Source organism: Ambystoma mexicanum, chromosome 2q, assembly GCF_040938575.1.
Source record: "Ambystoma mexicanum isolate Mex_15411 chromosome 2q, UKY_AmexF1_1, whole genome shotgun sequence".
NCBI lineage: Eukaryota > Metazoa > Chordata > Amphibia > Caudata > Ambystomatidae > Ambystoma > Ambystoma mexicanum.
In genome coordinates, this window is record NC_090924.1 from 127,194,278 (window position 1) to 127,209,686 (window position 15,409).

The 15,409-nt window shown below is 47.5% G+C and overlaps 10 non-coding genes across 10 annotated transcripts; all 10 read left to right on the top strand.

Annotated features, from left to right (window-relative positions):
* The first annotated feature begins 181 nt into the window (after positions 1 to 181).
* On the top strand, positions 182 to 253 carry TRNAP-UGG (transfer RNA proline (anticodon UGG)). Its single transcript has one exon. It is a non-coding gene; the product is annotated as a tRNA-Pro (tRNA).
* Positions 254 to 673: 420 nt separating this feature from the next.
* On the top strand, positions 674 to 746 carry TRNAV-CAC (transfer RNA valine (anticodon CAC)). The gene has a single exon. It is a non-coding gene; the product is annotated as a tRNA-Val (tRNA).
* Positions 747 to 2,061: 1,315 nt separating this feature from the next.
* TRNAP-UGG (transfer RNA proline (anticodon UGG)) lies at positions 2,062 to 2,133 on the top strand. Its single transcript has one exon. It is a non-coding gene; the product is annotated as a tRNA-Pro (tRNA).
* A 420-nt stretch (positions 2,134 to 2,553) lies between these two features.
* On the top strand, positions 2,554 to 2,626 carry TRNAV-CAC (transfer RNA valine (anticodon CAC)). The gene has a single exon. It is a non-coding gene; the product is annotated as a tRNA-Val (tRNA).
* Positions 2,627 to 3,944: 1,318 nt separating this feature from the next.
* On the top strand, positions 3,945 to 4,016 carry TRNAP-UGG (transfer RNA proline (anticodon UGG)). Its single transcript has one exon. It is a non-coding gene; the product is annotated as a tRNA-Pro (tRNA).
* Positions 4,017 to 5,824: 1,808 nt separating this feature from the next.
* Positions 5,825 to 5,896, top strand: TRNAP-UGG (transfer RNA proline (anticodon UGG)). Its single transcript has one exon. It is a non-coding gene; the product is annotated as a tRNA-Pro (tRNA).
* Positions 5,897 to 8,195: 2,299 nt separating this feature from the next.
* TRNAV-CAC (transfer RNA valine (anticodon CAC)) lies at positions 8,196 to 8,268 on the top strand. The gene has a single exon. It is a non-coding gene; the product is annotated as a tRNA-Val (tRNA).
* A 3,187-nt stretch (positions 8,269 to 11,455) lies between these two features.
* On the top strand, positions 11,456 to 11,527 carry TRNAP-UGG (transfer RNA proline (anticodon UGG)). Its single transcript has one exon. It is a non-coding gene; the product is annotated as a tRNA-Pro (tRNA).
* A 420-nt stretch (positions 11,528 to 11,947) lies between these two features.
* On the top strand, positions 11,948 to 12,020 carry TRNAV-CAC (transfer RNA valine (anticodon CAC)). The gene has a single exon. It is a non-coding gene; the product is annotated as a tRNA-Val (tRNA).
* Positions 12,021 to 13,335: 1,315 nt separating this feature from the next.
* On the top strand, positions 13,336 to 13,407 carry TRNAP-UGG (transfer RNA proline (anticodon UGG)). Its single transcript has one exon. It is a non-coding gene; the product is annotated as a tRNA-Pro (tRNA).
* Positions 13,408 to 15,409: the final 2,002 nt, after the last annotated feature.

Genomic DNA, 15,409 nt, shown 5'->3' on the forward strand with positions numbered 1-15,409 from the left:
CGGGATGAGGAGGAGACCTGTGAAGACAGTCAGAGCGTGCCGACTGGGGCATTCATTTGGCTCATACACCGACAAGGCTTTCAGCGGCAGGAACAAACTTCAGGAATAGGCATTCTTGGCCTCGAATCCTAAGGGGGGTGCAAACGCTGAGGACAATTCCGTCAAATGCTCAAAGGACCGTGGCTCGTTGGTCTAGGGGTATGATTCTCGCTTTGGGTGCGAGAGGTCCCGGGTTCAAATCCCGGACGAGCCCAATCAAGGTGGTTAACTTGAGCTCCTTTTTTTTGTTTTTTCAATGTTATTTTCATTGGACAGACTCTCTGGTTTTCTCGGTAAGCAGTAGTCGATGAACAATTCACTTCCTGAACCTCTTTGCGTGCCATGTCCTTGCGACAAGCACTTTGTGTTCTCTGTTAGCTCTCAGTAACATTCCTTGATTTGCTTGTGAGTTTTGGCCGTCCGATCTCAAAGTGGAAATATGTCCTTCCCTCTGTACGCTGCATAGGCCCTCAGCTGGCATACTTGTATATGTGCGCATGCTTGATAGGACGTATGTTTTAGGCTGGATTGTGTGAGCTTCAGGCGCAAGGCATTTGATTAGTCTTTAAGCAGGTCCACTTGCACTGCCCTTTGCACCTGTTCTCCCAGTCCCTACAAAGGTGAGCAAGCAGCTGTTTCTGTAGTGTAGTGGTTATCACGTTCGCCTCACACGCGAAAGGTCCCCGGTTCGAGACCGGGCAGAAACACTCTCTGCTGGCATTTTACACAAAATAGTTTTTTTCCCCTTTTGTCACACACAAATGTAAAGTATGAACTTATTTGCGTTCCCATGGAAATAGCATATGCTCTCAAGAGCTTGAGAAATACACTGGGAAGGCAAGCATCCTCACATGTATTCTGTATATGGGGCCAATAAAAAAATGCACGCGCTTGCATTTTGTGTATGTAATGTTGCAGAGCACAGAGAGGATTTATTTTCCCTACTGCTGGGTATTTGGGTCTCTGGGATCACAGTTGGGTCCGCTCCGTCCTCTGAAATGGTCCATATTAGTTACATAGGTTAGTGTACCAAAGAAATAATACATTTTCATATACAGCTTCTTCATTTCTGTGTTCTGAGGGATTACCAGTTGTAAGAAATGCACTTGCCGGTACAGTGATTCCCTGGCTTTCTCTGGCCCGAGAAAGCTTTTCCTCTGAAGTGGGAACAGAAGTTGGACTGCTTCTGCTGAACTTCCTGAAAGCAGAGCTGGCGGGAGGAGGGACTTTTTGAGTGCTGGGAAAATTTGAGCTGGAAATTTGCATCGGCTGGACAGAGATTGCTTGGAGCAGCCAAAATATAATAACGGCCATGGCGCTCAAGTAAAGCAGAAAGCTTTTAGTATACACCTTTTGCACTCTTGTCAACGAAGCTGGGCTCTGTGAATGCTCACCCTACGCAAGAAAAGAGAACAGACTTTGCTGGTGACCTAAATATATCTCGCCTGATCGAGCACGATCGAGCTCTGAGTGAGCAGCTGTGCAATGGTCATCTTTACCAAAGGGGAGATGCTGCTTTTTCCAGTGTCACGCCCATGCTCTCAGGGCTGGAGGGAGGAGGGCTGCTTTTTGTTTTTACAGGCAAAAGGAAAGGCCCAGCCCTCAGAGCTTCTGCCAATGCAGATCCCAGCAGGTGCAAAATAAAGGCTCTCCCCCACCTTGCCAGCTGCAGATTGATCAGAAGACTGCTAGTCTAGTGTGTTGGGCCACTTTCTCTCTTCTGTGTATCGTCCCCTCTTATTACATAAACAGCATAAGAGGAATAAAGGAAGGAAGGAAGGAAGGAAGGAACAGTGTATCGCAAGCACCTTCCACCCTGATGTCAATGGGCCACCAACCTTCGGGATGAGGAGGAGACCTGTGAAGACAGTCAGAGCGTGCCGACTGGGGCATTCATTTGGCTCATACACCGACAAGGCTTTCAGCGGCAGGAACAAACTTCAGGAATAGGCATTCTTGGCCTCGAATCCTAAGGGGGGTGCAAACGCTGAGGACAATTCCGTCAAATGCTCAAAGGACCGTGGCTCGTTGGTCTAGGGGTATGATTCTCGCTTTGGGTGCGAGAGGTCCCGGGTTCAAATCCCGGACGAGCCCAATCAAGGTGGTTAACTTGAGCTCCTTTTTTTTGTTTTTTCAATGTTATTTTCATTGGACAGACTCTCTGGTTTTCTCGGTAAGCAGTAGTCGATGAACAATTCACTTCCTGAACCTCTTTGCGTGCCATGTCCTTGCGACAAGCACTTTGTGTTCTCTGTTAGCTCTCAGTAACATTCCTTGATTTGCTTGTGAGTTTTGGCCGTCCGATCTCAAAGTGGAAATATGTCCTTCCCTCTGTACGCTGCATAGGCCCTCAGCTGGCATACTTGTATATGTGCGCATGCTTGATAGGACGTATGTTTTAGGCTGGATTGTGTGAGCTTCAGGCGCAAGGCATTTGATTAGTCTTTAAGCAGGTCCACTTGCACTGCCCTTTGCACCTGTTCTCCCAGTCCCTACAAAGGTGAGCAAGCAGCTGTTTCTGTAGTGTAGTGGTTATCACGTTCGCCTCACACGCGAAAGGTCCCCGGTTCGAGACCGGGCAGAAACACTCTCTGCTGGCATTTTACACAAAATAGTTTTTTTCCCCTTTTGTCACACACAAATGTAAAGTATGAACTTATTTGCGTTCTCATGGAAATAGCATATGCTCTCAAGAGCTTGAGAAATACACTGGGAAGGCAAGCATCCTCACATGTATTCTGTATATGGGGCCAATAAAAAAATGCACGCGCTTGCATTTTGTGTATGTAATGTTGCAGAGCACAGAGAGGATTTATTTTCCCTACTGCTGGGTATTTGGGTCTCTGGGATCACAGTTGGGTCCGCTCCGTCCTCTGAAATGGTCCATATTAGTTACATAGGTTAGTGTACCAAAGAAATAATACATTTTCATATACAGCTTCTTCATTTCTGTGTTCTGAGGGATTACCAGTTGTAAGAAATGCACTTGCCGGTACAGTGATTCCCTGGCTTTCTCTGGCCCGAGAAAGCTTTTCCTCTGAAGTGGGAACAGAAGTTGGACTGCTTCTGCTGAACTTCCTGAAAGCAGAGCTGGCGGGAGGAGGGACTTTTTGAGTGCTGGGAAAATTTGAGCTGGAAATTTGCATCGGCTGGACAGAGATTGCTTGGAGCAGCCAAAATATAATAACGGCCATGGCGCTCAAGTAAAGCAGAAAGCTTTTAGTATACACCTTTTGCACTCTTGTCAACGAAGCTGGGCTCTGTGAATGCTCACCCTACGCAAGAAAAGAGAACAGACTTTGCTGGTGACCTAAATATATCTCGCTGATCGAGCACGATCGAGCTCTGAGTGAGCAGCTGTGCAATGGTCATCTTTACCAAAGGGGAGATGCTGCTTTTTCCAGTGTCACGCCCATGCTCTCAGGGCTGGAGGGAGGAGGGCTGCTTTTTGTTTTTACAGGCAAAAGGAAAGGCCCAGCCCTCAGAGCTTCTGCCAATGCAGATCCCAGCAGGTGCAAAATAAAGGCTCTCCCCCACCTTGCCAGCTGCAGATTGATCAGAAGACTGCTAGTCTAGTGTGTTGGGCCACTTTCTCTCTTCTGTGTATCGTCCCCTCTTATTACATAAACAGCATAAGAGGAATAAAGGAAGGAAGGAAGGAAGGAAGGAAGGAACAGTGTATCGCAAGCACCTTCCACCCTGATGTCAATGGGCCACCAACCTTCGGGATGAGGAGGAGACCTGTGAAGACAGTCAGAGCGTGCCGACTGGGGCATTCATTTGGCTCATACACCGACAAGGCTTTCAGCGGCAGGAACAAACTTCAGGAATAGGCATTCTTGGCCTCGAATCCTAAGGGGGGTGCAAACGCTGAGGACAATTCCGTCAAATGCTCAAAGGACCGTGGCTCGTTGGTCTAGGGGTATGATTCTCGCTTTGGGTGCGAGAGGTCCCGGGTTCAAATCCCGGACGAGCCCAATCAAGGTGGTTAACTTGAGCTCCTTTTTTTTGTTTTTTCAATGTTATTTTCATTTCACAGACTCTCTGGTTTTCTCGGTAAGCAGTAGTCGATGAACAATTCACTTCCTGAACCTCTTTGCGTGCCATGTCCTTGCGACAAGCACTTTGTGTTCTCTGTTAGCTCTCAGTAACATTCCTTGATTTGCTTGTGAGTTTTGGCCGTCCGATCTCAAAGTGGAAATATGTCCTTCCCTCTGTACGCTGCATAGGCCCTCAGCTGGCATACTTGTATATGTGCGCATGCTTGATAGGACGTATGTTTTAGGCTGGATTGTGTGAGCTTCAGGCGCAAGGCATTTGATTAGTCTTTAAGCAGGTCCACTTGCACTGCCCTTTGCACCTGTTCTCCCAGTCCCTACAAAGGTGAGCAAGCAGCTGTTTCTGTAGTGTAGTGGTTATCACAGTCGCCTCACACGCGAAAGGTCCCCGGTTCGAGACCGGGCAGAAACACTCTCTGCTGGCATTTTACACAAAATAGTTTTTTTCCCCTTTTGTCACACACAAATGTAAAGTATGAACTTATTTGCGTTCCCATGGAAATAGCATATGCTCTCAAGAGCTTGAGAAATACACTGGGAAGGCAAGCATCCTCACATGTATTCTGTATATGGGGCCAATAAAAAAATGCACGCGCTTGCATTTTGTGTATGTAATGTTGCAGAGCACAGAGAGGATTTATTTTCCCTACTGCTGGGTATTTGGGTCTCTGGGATCACAGTTGGGTCCGCTCCGTCCTCTGAAATGGTCCATATTAGTTACATAGGTTAGTGTACCAAAGAAATAATACATTTTCATATACAGCTTCTTCATTTCTGTGTTCTGAGGGATTACCAGTTGTAAGAAATGCACTTGCCGGTACAGTGATTCCCTGGCTTTCTCTGGCCCGAGAAAGCTTTTCCTCTGAAGTGGGAACAGAAGTTGGACTGCTTCTGCTGAACTTCCTGAAAGCAGAGCTGGCGGGAGGAGGGACTTTTTGAGTGCTGGGAAAATTTGAGCTGGAAATTTGCATCGGCTGGACAGAGATTGCTTGGAGCAGCCAAAATATAATAACGGCCATGGCGCTCAAGTAAAGCAGAAAGCTTTTAGTATACACCTTTTGCACTCTTGTCAACGAAGCTGGGCTCTGTGAATGCTCACCCTACGCAAGAAAAGAGAACAGACTTTGCTGGTGACCTAAATATATCTCGCCTGATCGAGCACGATCGAGCTCTGAGTGAGCAGCTGTGCAATGGTCATCTTTACCAAAGGGGAGATGCTGCTTTTTCCAGTGTCACGCCCATGCTCTCAGGGCTGGAGGGAGGAGGGCTGCTTTTTGTTTTTACAGGCAAAAGGAAAGGCCCAGCCCTCAGAGCTTCTGCCAATGCAGATCCCAGCAGGTGCAAAATAAAGGCTCTCCCCCACCTTGCCAGCTGCAGATTGATCAGAAGACTGCTAGTCTAGTGTGTTGGGCCACTTTCTCTCTTCTGTGTATCGTCCCCTCTTATTACATAAACAGCATAAGAGGAATAAAGGAAGGAAGGAAGGAAGGAAGGAACAGTGTATCGCAAGCACCTTCCACCCTGATGTCAATGGGCCACCAACCTTCGGGATGAGGAGGAGACCTGTGAAGACAGTCAGAGCGTGCCGACTGGGGCATTCATTTGGCTCATACACCGACAAGGCTTTCAGCGGCAGGAACAAACTTCAGGAATAGGCATTCTTGGCCTCGAATCCTAAGGGGGGTGCAAACGCTGAGGACAATTCCGTCAAATGCTCAAAGGACCGTGGCTCGTTGGTCTAGGGGTATGATTCTCGCTTTGGGTGCGAGAGGTCCCGGGTTCAAATCCCGGACGAGCCCAATCAAGGTGGTTAACTTGAGCTCCTTTTTTTTGTTTTTTCAATGTTATTTTCATTGGACAGACTCTCTGGTTTTCTCGGTAAGCAGTAGTCGATGAACAATTCACTTCCTGAACCTCTTTGCGTGCCATGTCCTTGCGACAAGCACTTTGTGTTCTCTGTTAGCTCTCAGTAACATTCCTTGATTTGCTTGTGAGTTTTGGCCGTCCGATCTCAAAGTGGAAATATGTCCTTCCCTCTGTACGCTGCATAGGCCCTCAGCTGGCATACTTGTATATGTGCGCATGCTTGATAGGACGTATGTTTTAGGCTGGATTGTGTGAGCTTCAGGCGCAAGGCATTTGATTAGTCTTTAAGCAGGTCCACTTGCACTGCCCTTTGCACCTGTTCTCCCAGTCCCTACAAAGGTGAGCAAGCAGCTGTTTCTGTAGTGTAGTGGTTATCACAGTCGCCTCACACGCGAAAGGTCCCCGGTTCGAGACCGGGCAGAAACACTCTCTGCTGGCATTTTACACAAAATAGTTTTTTTCCCCTTTTGTCACACACAAATGTAAAGTATGAACTTATTTGCGTTCTCATGGAAATAGCATATGCTCTCAAGAGCTTGAGAAATACACTGGGAAGGCAAGCATCCTCACATGTATTCTGTATATGGGGCCAATAAAAAAATGCACGCGCTTGCATTTTGTGTATGTAATGTTGCAGAGCACAGAGAGGATTTATTTTCCCTACTGCTGGGTATTTGGGTCTCTGGGATCACAGTTGGGTCCGCTCCGTCCTCTGAAATGGTCCATATTAGTTACATAGGTTAGTGTACCAAAGAAATAATACATTTTCATATACAGCTTCTTCATTTCTGTGTTCTGAGGGATTACCAGTTGTAAGAAATGCACTTGCCGGTACAGTGATTCCCTGGCTTTCTCTGGCCCGAGAAAGCTTTTCCTCTGAAGTGGGAACAGAAGTTGGACTGCTTCTGCTGAACTTCCTGAAAGCAGAGCTGGCGGGAGGAGGGACTTTTTGAGTGCTGGGAAAATTTGAGCTGGAAATTTGCATCGGCTGGACAGAGATTGCTTGGAGCAGCCAAAATATAATAACGGCCATGGCGCTCAAGTAAAGCAGAAAGCTTTTAGTATACACCTTTTGCACTCTTGTCAACGAAGCTGGGCTCTGTGAATGCTCACCCTACGCAAGAAAAGAGAACAGACTTTGCTGGTGACCTAAATATATCTCGCTGATCGAGCACGATCGAGCTCTGAGTGAGCAGCTGTGCAATGGTCATCTTTACCAAAGGGGAGATGCTGCTTTTTCCAGTGTCACGCCCATGCTCTCAGGGCTGGAGGGAGGAGGGCTGCTTTTTGTTTTTACAGGCAAAAGGAAAGGCCCAGCCCTCAGAGCTTCTGCCAATGCAGATCCCAGCAGGTGCAAAATAAAGGCTCTCCCCCACCTTGCCAGCTGCAGATTGATCAGAAGACTGCTAGTCTAGTGTGTTGGGCCACTTTCTCTCTTCTGTGTATCGTCCCCTCTTATTACATAAACAGCATAAGAGGAATAAAGGAAGGAAGGAAGGAAGGAAGGAACAGTGTATCGCAAGCACCTTCCACCCTGATGTCAATGGGCCACCAACCTTCGGGATGAGGAGGAGACCTGTGAAGACAGTCAGAGCGTGCCGACTGGGGCATTCATTTGGCTCATACACCGACAAGGCTTTCAGCGGCAGGAACAAACTTCAGGAATAGGCATTCTTGGCCTCGAATCCTAAGGGGGGTGCAAACGCTGAGGACAATTCCGTCAAATGCTCAAAGGACCGTGGCTCGTTGGTCTAGGGGTATCATTCTCGCTTTGGGTGCGAGAGGTCCCGGGTTCAAATCCCGGACGAGCCCAATCAAGGTGGTTAACTTGAGCTCCTTTTTTTTGTTTTTTCAATGTTATTTTCATTTCACAGACTCTCTGGTTTTCTCGGTAAGCAGTAGTCGATGAACAATTCACTTCCTGAACCTCTTTGCGTGCCATGTCCTTGCGACAAGCACTTTGTGTTCTCTGTTAGCTCTCAGTAACATTCCTTGATTTGCTTGTGAGTTTTGGCCGTCCGATCTCAAAGTGGAAATATGTCCTTCCCTCTGTACGCTGCATAGGCCCTCAGCTGGCATACTTGTATATGTGCGCATGCTTGATAGGACGTATGTTTTAGGCTGGATTGTGTGAGCTTCAGGCGCAAGGCATTTGATTAGTCTTTAAGCAGGTCCACTTGCACTGCCCTTTGCACCTGTTCTCCCAGTCCCTACAAAGGTGAGCAAGCAGCTGTTTCTGTAGTGTAGTGGTTATCACGTTCGCCTCACACGCGAAAGGTCCCCGGTTCGAGACCGGGCAGAAACACTCTCTGCTGGCATTTTACACAAAATAGTTTTTTTCCCCTTTTGTCACACACAAATGTAAAGTATGAACTTATTTGCGTTCCCATGGAAATAGCATAGGCTCTCAAGAGCTTGAGAAATACACTGGGAAGGCAAGCATCCTCACATGTATTCTGTATATGGGGCCAATAAAAAAATGCACGCGCTTGCATTTTGTGTATGTAATGTTGCAGAGCACAGAGAGGATTTATTTTCCCTACTGCTGGGTATTTGGGTCTCTGGGATCACAGTTGGGTCCGCTCCGTCCTCTGAAATGGTCCATATTAGTTACATAGGTTAGTGTACCAAAGAAATAATACATTTTCATATACAGCTTCTTCATTTCTGTGTTCTGAGGGATTACCAGTTGTAAGAAATGCACTTGCCGGTACAGTGATTCCCTGGCTTTCTCTGGCCCGAGAAAGCTTTTCCTCTGAAGTGGGAACAGAAGTTGGACTGCTTCTGCTGAACTTCCTGAAAGCAGAGCTGGCGGGAGGAGGGACTTTTTGAGTGCTGGGAAAATTTGAGCTGGAAATTTGCATCGGCTGGACAGAGATTGCTTGGAGCAGCCAAAATATAATAACGGCCATGGCGCTCAAGTAAAGCAGAAAGCTTTTAGTATACACCTTTTGCACTCTTGTCAACGAAGCTGGGCTCTGTGAATGCTCACCCTACGCAAGAAAAGAGAACAGACTTTGCTGGTGACCTAAATATATCTCGCCTGATCGAGCCTGATCGAGCACGATCGAGCTCTGAGTGAGCAGCTGTGCAATGGTCATCTTTACCAAAGGGGAGATGCTGCTTTTTCCAGTGTCACGCCCATGCTCTCAGGGCTGGAGGGAGGAGGGCTGCTTTTTGTTTTTACAGGCAAAAGGAAAGGCCCAGCCCTCAGAGCTTCTGCCAATGCAGATCCCAGCAGGTGCAAAATAAAGGCTCTCCCCCACCTTGCCAGCTGCAGATTGATCAGAAGACTGCTAGTCTAGTGTGTTGGGCCACTTTCTCTCTTCTGTGTATCGTCCCCTCTTATTACATAAACAGCATAAGAGGAATAAAGGAAGGAAGGAAGGAAGGAAGGAACAGTGTATCGCAAGCACCTTTCACCCTGATGTCAATGGGCCACCAACCTTCGGGATGAGGAGGAGACCTGTGAAGACAGTCAGAGCGTGCCGACTGGGGCATTCATTTGGCTCATACACCGACAAGGCTTTCAGCGGCAGGAACAAACTTCAGGAATAGGCATTCTTGGCCTCGAATCCTAAGGGGGGTGCAAACGCTGAGGACAATTCCGTCAAATGCTCAAAGGACCGTGGCTCGTTGGTCTAGGGGTATGATTCTCGCTTTGGGTGCGAGAGGTCCCGAGCCCAATCAAGGTGGTTAACTTGAGCTCCTTTTTTTTGTTTTTTCAATGTTATTTTCATTGGACAGACTCTCTGGTTTTCTCGGTAAGCAGTAGTCGATGAACAATTCACTTCCTGAACCTCTTTGCGTGCCATGTCCTTGCGACAAGCACTTTGTGTTCTCTGTTAGCTCTCAGTAACATTCCTTGATTTGCTTGTGAGTTTTGGCCGTCCGATCTCAAAGTGGAAATATGTCCTTCCCTCTGTACGCTGCATAGGCCCTCAGCTGGCATACTTGTATATGTGCGCATGCTTGATAGGACATATGTTTTAGGCTGGATTGTGTGAGCTTCAGGCGCAAGGCATTTGATTAGTCTTTAAGCAGGTCCACTTGCACTGCCCTTTGCACCTGTTCTCCCAGTCCCTACAAAGGTGAGCAAGCAGCTGTTTCTGTAGTGTAGTGGTTATCACTGTCGCCTCACACGCGAAAGGTCCCCGGTTCGAGACCGGGCAGAAACACTCTCTGCTGGCATTTTACACAAAATAGTTTTTTTCCCCTTTTGTCACACACAAATGTAAAGTATGAACTTATTTGCGTTCTCATGGAAATAGCATATGCTCTCAAGAGCTTGAGAAATACACTGGGAAGGCAAGCATCCTCACATGTATTCTGTATATGGGGCCAATAAAAAAATGCACGCGCTTGCATTTTGTGTATGTAATGTTGCAGAGCACAGAGAGGATTTATTTTCCCTACTGCTGGGTATTTGGGTCTCTGGGATCACAGTTGGGTCCGCTCCGTCCTCTGAAATGGTCCATATTAGTTACATAGGTTAGTGTACCAAAGAAATAATACATTTTCATATACAGCTTCTTCATTTCTGTGTTCTGAGGGATTACCAGTTGTAAGAAATGCACTTGCCGGTACAGTGATTCCCTGGCTTTCTCTGGCCCGAGAAAGCTTTTCCTCTGAAGTGGGAACAGAAGTTGGACTGCTTCTGCTGAACTTCCTGAAAGCAGAGCTGGCGGGAGGAGGGACTTTTTGAGTGCTGGGAAAATTTGAGCTGGAAATTTGCATCGGCTGGACAGAGATTGCTTGGAGCAGCCAAAATATAATAACGGCCATGGCGCTCAAGTAAAGCAGAAAGCTTTTAGTATACACCTTTTGCACTCTTGTCAACGAAGCTGGGCTCTGTGAATGCTCACCCTACGCAAGAAAAGAGAACAGACTTTGCTGGTGACCTAAATATATCTCGCTGATCGAGCACGATCGAGCTCTGAGTGAGCAGCTGTGCAATGGTCATCTTTACCAAAGGGGAGATGCTGCTTTTTCCAGTGTCACGCCCATGCTCTCAGGGCTGGAGGGAGGAGGGCTGCTTTTTGTTTTTACAGGCAAAAGGAAAGGCCCAGCCCTCAGAGCTTCTGCCAATGCAGATCCCAGCAGGTGCAAAATAAAGGCTCTCCCCCACCTTGCCAGCTGCAGATTGATCAGAAGACTGCTAGTCTAGTGTGTTGGGCCACTTTCTCTCTTCTGTGTATCGTCCCCTCTTATTACATAAACAGCATAAGAGGAATAAAGGAAGGAAGGAAGGAAGGAAGGAACAGTGTATCGCAAGCACCTTCCACCCTGATGTCAATGGGCCACCAACCTTCGGGATGAGGAGGAGACCTGTGAAGACAGTCAGAGCGTGCCGACTGGGGCATTCATTTGGCTCATACACCGACAAGGCTTTCAGCGGCAGGAACAAACTTCAGGAATAGGCATTCTTGGCCTCGAATCCTAAGGGGGGTGCAAACGCTGAGGACAATTCCGTCAAATGCTCAAAGGACCGTGGCTCGTTGGTCTAGGGGTATGATTCTCGCTTTGGGTGCGAGAGGTCCCGGGTTCAAATCCCGGACGAGCCCAATCAAGGTGGTTAACTTGAGCTCCTTTTTTTTGTTTTTTCAATGTTATTTTCATTGGACAGACTCTCTGGTTTTCTCGGTAAGCAGTAGTCGATGAACAATTCACTTCCTGAACCTCTTTGCGTGCCATGTCCTTGCGACAAGCACTTTGTGTTCTCTGTTAGCTCTCAGTAACATTCCTTGATTTGCTTGTGAGTTTTGGCCGTCCGATCTCAAAGTGGAAATATGTCCTTCCCTCTGTACGCTGCATAGGCCCTCAGCTGGCATACTTGTATATGTGCGCATGCTTGATAGGACGTATGTTTTAGGCTGGATTGTGTGAGCTTCAGGCGCAAGGCATTTGATTAGTCTTTAAGCAGGTCCACTTGCACTGCCCTTTGCACCTGTTCTCCCAGTCCCTACAAAGGTGAGCAAGCAGCTGTTTCTGTAGTGTAGTGGTTATCACGTTCGCCTCACACGCGAAAGGTCCCCGGTTCGAGACCGGGCAGAAACACTCTCTGCTGGCATTTTACACAAAATAGTTTTTTTCCCCTTTTGTCACACACAAATGTAAAGTATGAACTTATTTGCGTTCCCATGGAAATAGCATATGCTCTCAAGAGCTTGAGAAATACACTGGGAAGGCAAGCATCCTCACATGTATTCTGTATATGGGGCCAATAAAAAAATGCACGCGCTTGCATTTTGTGTATGTAATGTTGCAGAGCACAGAGAGGATTTATTTTCCCTACTGCTGGGTATTTGGGTCTCTGGGATCACAGTTGGGTCCGCTCCGTCCTCTGAAATGGTCCATATTAGTTACATAGGTTAGTGTACCAAAGAAATAATACATTTTCATATACAGCTTCTTCATTTCTGTGTTCTGAGGGATTACCAGTTGTAAGAAATGCACTTGCCGGTACAGTGATTCCCTGGCTTTCTCTGGCCCGAGAAAGCTTTTCCTCTGAAGTGGGAACAGAAGTTGGACTGCTTCTGCTGAACTTCCTGAAAGCAGAGCTGGCGGGAGGAGGGACTTTTTGAGTGCTGGGAAAATTTGAGCTGGAAATTTGCATCGGCTGGACAGAGATTGCTTGGAGCAGCCAAAATATAATAACGGCCATGGCGCTCAAGTAAAGCAGAAAGCTTTTAGTATACACCTTTTGCACTCTTGTCAACGAAGCTGGGCTCTGTGAATGCTCACCCTACGCAAGAAAAGAGAACAGACTTTGCTGGTGACCTAAATATATCTCGCCTGATCGAGCACGATCGAGCTCTGAGTGAGCAGCTGTGCAATGGTCATCTTTACCAAAGGGGAGATGCTGCTTTTTCCAGTGTCACGCCCATGCTCTCAGGGCTGGAGGGAGGAGGGCTGCTTTTTGTTTTTACAGGCAAAAGGAAAGGCCCAGCCCTCAGAGCTTCTGCCAATGCAGATCCCAGCAGGTGCAAAATAAAGGCTCTCCCCCACCTTGCCAGCTGCAGATTGATCAGAAGACTGCTAGTCTAGTGTGTTGGGCCACTTTCTCTCTTCTGTGTATCGTCCCCTCTTATTACATAAACAGCATAAGAGGAATAAAGGAAGGAAGGAAGGAAGGAAGGAACAGTGTATCGCAAGCACCTTCCACCCTGATGTCAATGGGCCACCAACCTTCGGGATGAGGAGGAGACCTGTGAAGACAGTCAGAGCGTGCCGACTGGGGCATTCATTTGGCTCATACACCGTCAAGGCTTTCAGCGGCAGGAACAAACTTCTGGAATAGGCATTCTTGGCCTCGAATCCTAAGGGGGGTGCAAACGCTGAGGACAATTCCGTCAAATGCTCAAAGGACTGTGGCTCGTTGGTCTAGGGGTATGATTCTCGCTTTGGGTGCGGGAGGTCCCGGGTTCAAATCCCGGACGAGCCCAATCAAGGTGGTTAACTTGAGCTCCTTTTTTTTGTTTTTTCAATGTTATTTTCATTGGACAGACTCTCTGGTTTTCTCGGTAAGCAGTAGTCGATGAACAATTCACTTCCTGAACCTCTTTGCGTGCCATGTCCTTGCGACAAGCACTTTGTGTTCTCTGTTAGCTCTCAGTAACATTCCTTGATTTGCTTGTGAGTTTTGGCCGTCCGATCTCAAAGTGGAAATATGTCCTTCCCTCTGTACGCTGCATAGGCCCTCAGCTGGCATACTTGTATATGTGCGCATGCTTGATAGGACGTATGTTTTAGGCTGGATTGTGTGAGCTTCAGGCGCAAGGCATTTGATTAGTCTTTAAGCAGGTCCACTTGCACTGCCCTTTGCACCTGTTCTCCCAGTCCCTACAAAGGTGAGCAAGCAGCTGTTTCTGTAGTGTAGTGGTTATCACGGTCGCCTCACACGCGAAAGGTCCCCGGTTCGAGACCGGGCAGAAACACTCTCTGCTGGCATTTTACACAAAATAGTTTTTTTCCCCTTTTGTCACACACAAATGTAAAGTATGAACTTATTTGCGTTCTCATGGAAATAGCATATGCTCTCAAGAGCTTGAGAAATACACTGGGAAGGCAAGCATCCTCACATGTATTCTGTATATGGGGCCAATAAAAAAATGCACGCGCTTGCATTTTGTGTATGTAATGTTGCAGAGCACAGAGAGGATTTATTTTCCCTACTGCTGGGTATTTGGGTCTCTGGGATCACAGTTGGGTCCGCTCCGTCCTCTGAAATGGTCCATATTAGTTACATAGGTTAGTGTACCAAAGAAATAATACATTTTCATATACAGCTTCTTCATTTCTGTGTTCTGAGGGATTACCAGTTGTAAGAAATGCACTTGCCGGTACAGTGATTCCCTGGCTTTCTCTGGCCCGAGAAAGCTTTTCCTCTGAAGTGGGAACAGAAGTTGGACTGCTTCTGCTGAACTTCCTGAAAGCAGAGCTGGCGGGAGGAGGGACTTTTTGAGTGCTGGGAAAATTTGAGCTGGAAATTTGCATCGGCTGGACAGAGATTGCTTGGAGCAGCCAAAATATAATAACGGCCATGGCGCTCAAGTAAAGCAGAAAGCTTTTAGTATACACCTTTTGCACTCTTGTCAACGAAGCTGGGCTCTGTGAATGCTCACCCTACGCAAGAAAAGAGAACAGACTTTGCTGGTGACCTAAATATATCTCGCTGATCGAGCACGATCGAGCTCTGAGTGAGCAGCTGTGCAATGGTCATCTTTACCAAAGGGGAGATGCTGCTTTTTCCAGTGTCACGCCCATGCTCTCAGGGCTGGAGGGAGGAGGGCTGCTTTTTGTTTTTACAGGCAAAAGGAAAGGCCCAGCCCTCAGAGCTTCTGCCAATGCAGATCCCAGCAGGTGCAAAATAAAGGCTCTCCCCCACCTTGCCAGCTGCAGATTGATCAGAAGACTGCTAGTCTAGTGTGTTGGGCCACTTTCTCTCTTCTGTGTATCGTCCCCTCTTATTACATAAACAGCATAAGAGGAATAAAGGAAGGAAGGAAGGAAGGAAGGAACAGTGTATCGCAAGCACCTTCCACCCTGATGTCAATGGGCCACCAACCTTCGGGATGAGGAGGAGACCTGTGAAGACAGTCAGAGCGTGCCGACTGGGGCATTCATTTGGCTCATACACCGACAAGGCTTTCAGCGGCAGGAACAAACTTCAGGAATAGGCATTCTTGGCTTCGAATCCTAAGGGGGGTGCAAACGCTGAGGACAATTCCGTCAAATGCTCAAAGGACCGTGGCTCGTTGGTCTAGGGGTATGATTCTCGCTTTGGGTGCGGGAGGTCCCGGGTTCAAATCCCGAACGAGCCCAATCAAGGTGGTTAACTTGAGCTCCTTTTTTTTGTTTTTTCAATGTTATTTTCATTGGACAGACTCTCTGGTTTTCTCGGTAAGCAGTAGTCGATGAACAATTCACTTCCTGAACCTCTTTGC